Raw genomic sequence first — 7,500 nt, forward strand, 5'->3', positions numbered from 1 at the left:
CCAACACCAACTGCCAGGCTAGGTCCAAGGACCTAGGGGCACCTGGCACCCGCGGTACCAGAATATAGCCTCCGGTCAGGCTTCGTAACCGAAGTTACTACCAGTTGGATTCCAAACAATCCTGGACTGGTGACCAACGCCATCACAAACCAGCAATGTTAAAAAACAAAACACATCAACAGTGGACACACAGACAACGACTCAGTCTCCCTCACGGGTGACTTGCGACCAATAGATGGCCATCACCTTCACAAGCAGAGACAAAAGACACAACAATAAACAAGACCCTCCTCACGAAGGATCCCACTACATGACACAGTGGAAAAGACACCAACCAACAACGAAGACACTAACAGCAAGCCACAAAAACCAACAACCACCAAGGAAGACCAGCAATTTAGAGACTGGACAGGCGCAGCAATTCTGAAACAAATCAGGGCACAATTACGAGGTGGTTAGCTCTCGGTTTCCAGAGCAGCAGTCCTTCTTCTATTGAAGACTTCTTTGGAGAACAAGTCCAAAGCTTGAAAAGTACCCTCGTCATCCAAACACTTACTAAAGTCCCATCGGTCGCCAACAAGAACAATCCCCATTCTATTAATGTCGCGTATGTCATCATACAATGGACACTGCGTCAGCACATGCGCGGAGTTCTCACGACCCCTGCCACATGCACATTCAGCAGTGTCAGACAGGCCCCTAGCGTGTAGAAAAGCATTTAGGGAACCATGTCCAGTTAATATGAATCCAAGACTAAGGCCAAAACCAAAGCTTGGACGATTCATAACGAACGTCACATCTGGGATAAATCCATATGTGACTCTCCCGTTCTGGCTCTCGTTCCATCTATTTTGCCACCTGCTGATCATACGCTCAAGAAGAAGAGCCTTGTTTCTCGCCATATCATCGAGACACCTCCAACTCCGACACCCAGTCTTGCTCCGATAGAGGTAAACCTCTCTTGATCTTAAATGTAATGCCCCGCCGTGTTACCTCTAGATCCAGGGGAGGAACACCTAACAAGACCTGGAGCGCGTCCGTCGATACCGTCCTACAAACAGGCATACAACCAAGCAAAGCCACTCGCTGGCAGGTCAGAATTTTCCTAAGCCCTGCAGCAGACATCACAGTACTATACCATATAGGTGAACCATATGTTACACAGGCAACAAATAGCCCTCCATATATGGTGCGTACAGCTCGTCTGCTGAGTCCCCAATCACTCCTTAGGATCCTTCTGACTTTACCCACCACAGCGAGCAGCTTGTCATTCACATATTTAATGTGCGCCAGGAAGTTCATCCTCTCACCAACCATAATACCCAGGTATTTAACTTTGGTATCATACCTTAAACTCCTGCCATTTGTCCTAATCAATGGAGGACGACCATGTGATAATTTGCCTTTAAACAGCATCATAGATGTTTTGTCTGCGGCAAGTTCCACACCCACATTAAGTCCCCATTCACCAGTGATACTTATCGCCTGCTCTCCTCTTCTTTCTAACTCAGAACGGGACTGACCTTCAATAACGATAAGCAAATCATCAGCATATGCACAGACTTTGAAGGATTGAGAGAGAGTGTGCAGTAGGGGATCCATCATTATGTTCCATATGTATGGACCACAAATGGAACCCTGTGGACAACCTCTCGTAACCCTTCTCCATACTTGGCCACTAGCACCTTCTACACATGCATTCCTGTCCGAGAAATAGCTCCTCCAAAGGTCAATCTCCCTACATCCGAGCTCTTCCAATCTCCCGATAACCTTGTCCCAAGAGAGGTAGTCAAAGGCACCTTTGAAGTCTACAAATATGCCAAGGACATATTTAGCAGACGACTGACTTATCACACTCTTAACATACATCCAGGCATCCTCAACGCTACGACCCTTCTTAAATCCATACTGGTGTATGGAGGACCTTTCGCCGTAGATTTCCATCAGTCTCGACACCAGTATTCTCTCAAGCACTTTTGCAAGTACTGGGAGAAGACTGATGCCGCGATAAGAACGAGGATTTCTCCTGTCTTTATCAGGCGACTTCAGGAGGACCACCACACGAGCTCTCTTCCACACCGTTGGAAAACTTCGTTCTCTAAGGCAACCACTAAGAATGGTCTCCAGGTATTCCGGAATTCCTTTCCAGACAGCTTTCACCATCCTTCCAGTAATACCATCAATACCTGGAGACTTACGGCTTCGAATCCTACCCACACTCTCAGCAATCTCAGCTCTGTCCAGAGGCGGAGGGTCAATTGACTCCCCGTTTAAGGACACGGAAGTAGCCTCCACAGCCTCAGGAAAGAAGTTTTCCAATAGGGTTGCCACACTCTCACTCCAAGAAGATAGCACATTAGATGCCTGGAAGGATGCCAAGTCAGTCACCCTTTCCCTACCTCTACATATGCGATAGACTCTTCCCCAGGGGTCATCGCAGTTACCACGAACAAAGTTCCTCCAGTCCTCATCCTTCCTTCTGGATATGCCGTCCTTATAAGCTCTGAGAGCAGACAAATATTCGGCTTTTCGCTGGGAAAGATCGTCAGCATTGACCCGTCTTGACCTCTGGAATCGCTTCCTGAGGCGGCCAACAGATCTCCGCATCAGATCCAATTCTCTTGTCCACCAGCTTACCTTGCTTGGTAAGGCCTTACGACGCCTACCAAGCAAGGCATCATTCACCTCGCATATCCATCGGTCCAGACTACTAACTTGAGCTTCTAGTGTCAGCCTTCTAAATTGTTCAAGTGGTTCTACCACAGCTTTCAAACATTCAGCATAAATGCCCTCGTCAACTTCACGATCGTACCAAGATCTGGAATGCTCAATTGTCCTAGGACTCATGTCACTTGAGACCTTAATGTGGATCAACCTATGGTCACTAACACCCCATTCCTCAGAGATCCACCAGCTAAATCTAAAGGCAGCAAAAGCTGCACGATTTGCAGCAGTGACATCTATGTCGCTTACACCGTTGGGCCCATCAAAGGTATACATGTCACTCGGCTCATTTAAAACTCCCACGCTCATCGCAATCATCCACTCACTAAGCATCTCTCCTCTCATGTGGTTCTGATACCCAGACGAGTGTCTGGACATCTTAGAGAACCACATGGAGGAAGATGCGTTCGCATCCAGGCTGAGGATGAGCGGGTTATTACTCGCGAGGAGTAACACCGTATCCATGTACCTGAGATAGGGTTCCAACGGTGCACTAAATCTGCAATAAATGCTAGCTACAAGGATTCTGCCAAAACCTCCTTCAACAGAGACACATGTCCCCCACATACTCCTGCTGACCACCGTACAGTCCAAGCTAGGATCGCAAACAATGACTGCTGCATCTCCACGAGAGTCTGCGAAGACCCGCATACCCATAGGCAAACCTCGAACAACTCCACCAACCGTGTATGGCTCCTGAATAAGAGCAATGACAGCTCCAATACTACATAGCGCCTGTCCAAACTCATGCATCACCGACCTAGAACCCTGACAATTAAGCTGGAGAATATGCAGCTCCATTAGTGTCTAGCGTTCGCCCTCGCCATCATCGCCGCATACAAGGGACACATCGGCGAGATCATCATATGATCCGCAGGAAGGCCCTTAAACTCACAATTCCTGCAATGACAGGGGTTTGGGCATCGAGACGCCACATGTCCTGCCATACTACAGCGCCGACAAACATCTTCGGTCATCCTGCAGTTCCTCACCCAGTGGTCAAAACTGAAGCACCGGTGACACGAAGGTACAGCATCTAGGGCACGTACAATAAAGCGGAACCACCTTATATATACGCCCTCTTCCACAAACTTCTCCATAACCCTGTTTGTGCATTCCAGCGTAACATTGACAGTCTTGTCAGGATCACACTTCCACGGAGTGGAGACCAGCCTTACCGACTTCTTGTAAGTCTCAGGAGACATTATTGTCTTCAGATTCATTTCATACATCTCCGTCATGAACTCATCTGGGCTAATCTGAGAATGTACTCTATGCACCACAACCTTTGGTCCCAATCTATCATTGACACTGACCTCCAGACCGACTTCTTGGAACTTCGCATTAGAAGCGATTCTTTCCCTCTCAGCAACTGACGGGGTGCGAATGACGGCACCACCATCACGCGTAGGCTTAACGCCATGGATACGCACACCCATTTCTCCCAGCGAGGGACCCACTTCATCCACCACTTTCTTAACCACTTCTTTGGACGTTGAACCTTTCTTCCCCTTAACAACCACGGACCACGTCTCAACCGGTTTAGGGATAGCCACAGGTACAGCAGGCAAGGTAGCAACAGCTCCCGGAACAGAGGGCCTAACGACAGGGGCAGCAACACTTACAGGAGGCCTTGAAACCATAGGTACGCCACTGGTCTCATAGACATCAAGTCTTCCCCTCAATCTCTCGTTCTCCACCATCATCTGCATCAACAACGTCTCATATCTGCCAGCATGAGCAATAATCACCTTGGCAACGTCACTACTGACGCCTCCGCCTAAGGCTACCTCAACCAGACTATCAGTGATTTGCTTCATAGCCCCTACTCCTATTCCTCCTCCAACAACAGTCTGCTGACTACGCCTACGCGGTCTGCTCTGCCGCTTACTCCCAAGGGCTTCAACCTCACTGTCGCTCAAGACTACCTTCGCTGCAGCAGCGTTGCTACAGCTAGGTCCGTCGCTAGCCGAAACACCCACACCATCGGTTACTGCACTAGCAGCATCACCCACACCTTCAACACCCACAGCTTTCCTCTGCGCAAGCGGAGTACCAGCTTTAAAGCGTTTCGCCCCATCACCTCCTTCTTCACCAGAAACCTCACTGTCTGTGTTCCGCACAATCTTCCTCGCAGGGGGAGGCTGCATCACCTCCTCAATGCCTGACGATTCGTCCACCGTCATCTCCGTCTCAACCACAGAACCGTCAGCCAACACACTCGTCTTCTTCTTCCTCACTCTCTTAGTCATGTTGACTTAGTCCAGCCAACAACCAAGTCAGCAATGAACACTATTGTCCAATAGATGGCGTACAATAAATAAGTATAACTACTTACCGACACCAACTATGTATGCGGCACAAAATAGCATTCAACTTAACCACACTTTTGTATGGAAGCCAAGCTCCTCAATGACCAGAGCACTCCGACCAAGAAACCAATGTCCAAAACGTTAACCAAACTCGATAGCCAAAACACTGCACTTGTCAATTCCAGATTCCAAATGTCCATATACCACACACTGGCGCGCGCACGGAATGTCTGCTGCGGTGAGACACCAATGGTTTACCCCAAAGGATTCCCCACCAACAACTTAATACAACTGACAGAGTCAGAAAATTTTTATTTCGCTGAAGAGCGAGACAAGAAATTTCACGATAGATTCACTCGAAATTTTAACACTTTTTCACTAAGCAAAAATACCACGTCTTCTCTCGTCAAACACTCAACGTCAAGTGAGTAGATAGGGACAGTAGGAATCTCGTTAATCCATTCATGCGCGTCACTAATTAGATGACGAGGCATTTGGCTACCTTAAGAGAGTCATAGTTACTCCCGCCGTTTACCCGCGCTTACTTGAATTTCTTCACTTTGACATTCAGAGCACTGGGCAGAAATCACATTGTGTCAACACCCGCTAGGGCCATCACAATGCTTTGTTTTAATTAGACAGTCGGATTCCCCAAGTCCGTGCCAGTTCTGAATTGATTGTTAATTGATAGTCGTTATAATTTAAAGAGTACACACCTTGCGATGCAACCCAATAAATTTTAGCAAGAAAGTTCCACAATTGGTTACATAGCAACTATCCGAGGAACAAGATCCGGAGATCTCTATTTACCCAGAACGAGTACGTAAACCATGTTATTGCTTCCCAATCAAGCCCGACTATCTCAATCTTCAGAGCCAATCCTTATCCCGAAGTTACGGATCTAATTTGCCGACTTCCCTTACCTACATTATTCTATCGACTAGAGACTCTTCACCTTGGAGACCAGCTGCGGATATTGGTACGGCCTGTTGAGAAGTTTGCGTGACCCCACCATAAATTTTCAAGGTCCGAGGAGAAAATATCGACACAACAGTAAATGTCATGCTCTTCTAGTCCATCTACCATATCTCTCTTCGAAAGACTTCCATGGTAGTACGACTATAAAACAGAAAAGAAAACTCTTCCGATACCTCTCGACGGCTTCTTTATGGTCGTTCCTGTTGCCAGGATGAGCACAAGGCCCATATTTAATAACAAACGGATACTCAACAGGTTACGGAATTGGAACCGTATTCCCTTTCGTTCAAAATTATTCAAGTGTTTAATCACACAATTTTGCAATTGTCAATTATAACTTGAAAATTTTCAGCTTTCGCCTTGAACTTAGGACCGACTAACTCGTGATCAACCACTGTTCACACGAAACCCTTCTCCACTTCAGTCCTCCAAGGTCTCATTCGATTATTTGCTACTACCACCAAGATCTGTGCCAATGGCGGCTCCATGCAGGCTTACGCCAAACACTTCCATGCACACCATTGTACCCTCCTACTCACTAAAGTTTCAAAGTTTAAAATCCAACCGAAATTGAATATAAACCATTTACTTTAGCGGTAATGTATAGGTATACAACTTAAGCGCCATCCATTTTAAGGGCTAGTTGCTTCGGCAGGTGAGTTGTTACACACTCCTTAGCGGATTACGACTTCCATGTCCACCGTCCTGCTGTTTTAAGCAACCAACGCCTTTCATGGTATCTGCATGAGTTGTCAATTTGGGCACCGTAACATTACGTTTGGTTCATCCCACAGCGCCAGTTCTGCTTACCAAAAGTGGCCCACTGGGCACATTATATCACAACCACACCTTCATACCAAGAAAGGTGTGGTTCTTACCCATTTAAAGTTTGAGAATAGGTTAAGGTCGTTTCGACCCTAAGGCCTCTAATCATTCGCTTTACCAGATAAGATTATTTTACATAATTTTTAAATGCACCAGCTATCCTGAGGGAAACTTCGGAGGGAACCAGCTACTAGATGGTTCGATTGGTCTTTCGCCCCTATACTCAATTCTGACAATCGATTTGCACGTCAGAACTGTTTCGGTCTTCCATCAGGGTTTCCCCTGACTTCAACCTGATCAAGTATAGTTCACCATCTTTCGGGTCACAGCATATATGCTCAAGGTACGCTCTGGTTAGAGGCATAAATAATATAAATATTATTATGCATAACTGATAGAACGCCCCGGGATTGAATTAATAGACTATAAATAGACTAAAAACTAATCCCATAAAAGTTATGTTAATTTCGCTATTAGGTTTAAATTCCCAATAACTTGCAAATATGTTAGACTCCTTGGTCCGTGTTTCAAGACGGGTCCCGAAGGTATCCTGAATCTTTCGCATTGTAAATCATATAAGCGCATATAATAAACACAAAAATCAAGATTAATGTGCCATTATAGAATACAAGTATTCAAGCGCTATATATAATAGATCTAT

General features: G+C 46.4%; 1 pseudogene; it reads right to left on the reverse strand.

Moving 5' to 3' along the window:
* Positions 1-7,500, reverse strand: part of LOC131805294 (large subunit ribosomal RNA) — a 9,683-nt pseudogene that overhangs the window by 1,536 nt on the left and 647 nt on the right.

Source organism: Musca domestica, unplaced genomic scaffold (genome assembly GCF_030504385.1).
Source record: "Musca domestica strain aabys unplaced genomic scaffold, Musca_domestica.polishedcontigs.V.1.1 5, whole genome shotgun sequence".
Classification (NCBI taxonomy): domain Eukaryota; kingdom Metazoa; phylum Arthropoda; class Insecta; order Diptera; family Muscidae; genus Musca; species Musca domestica.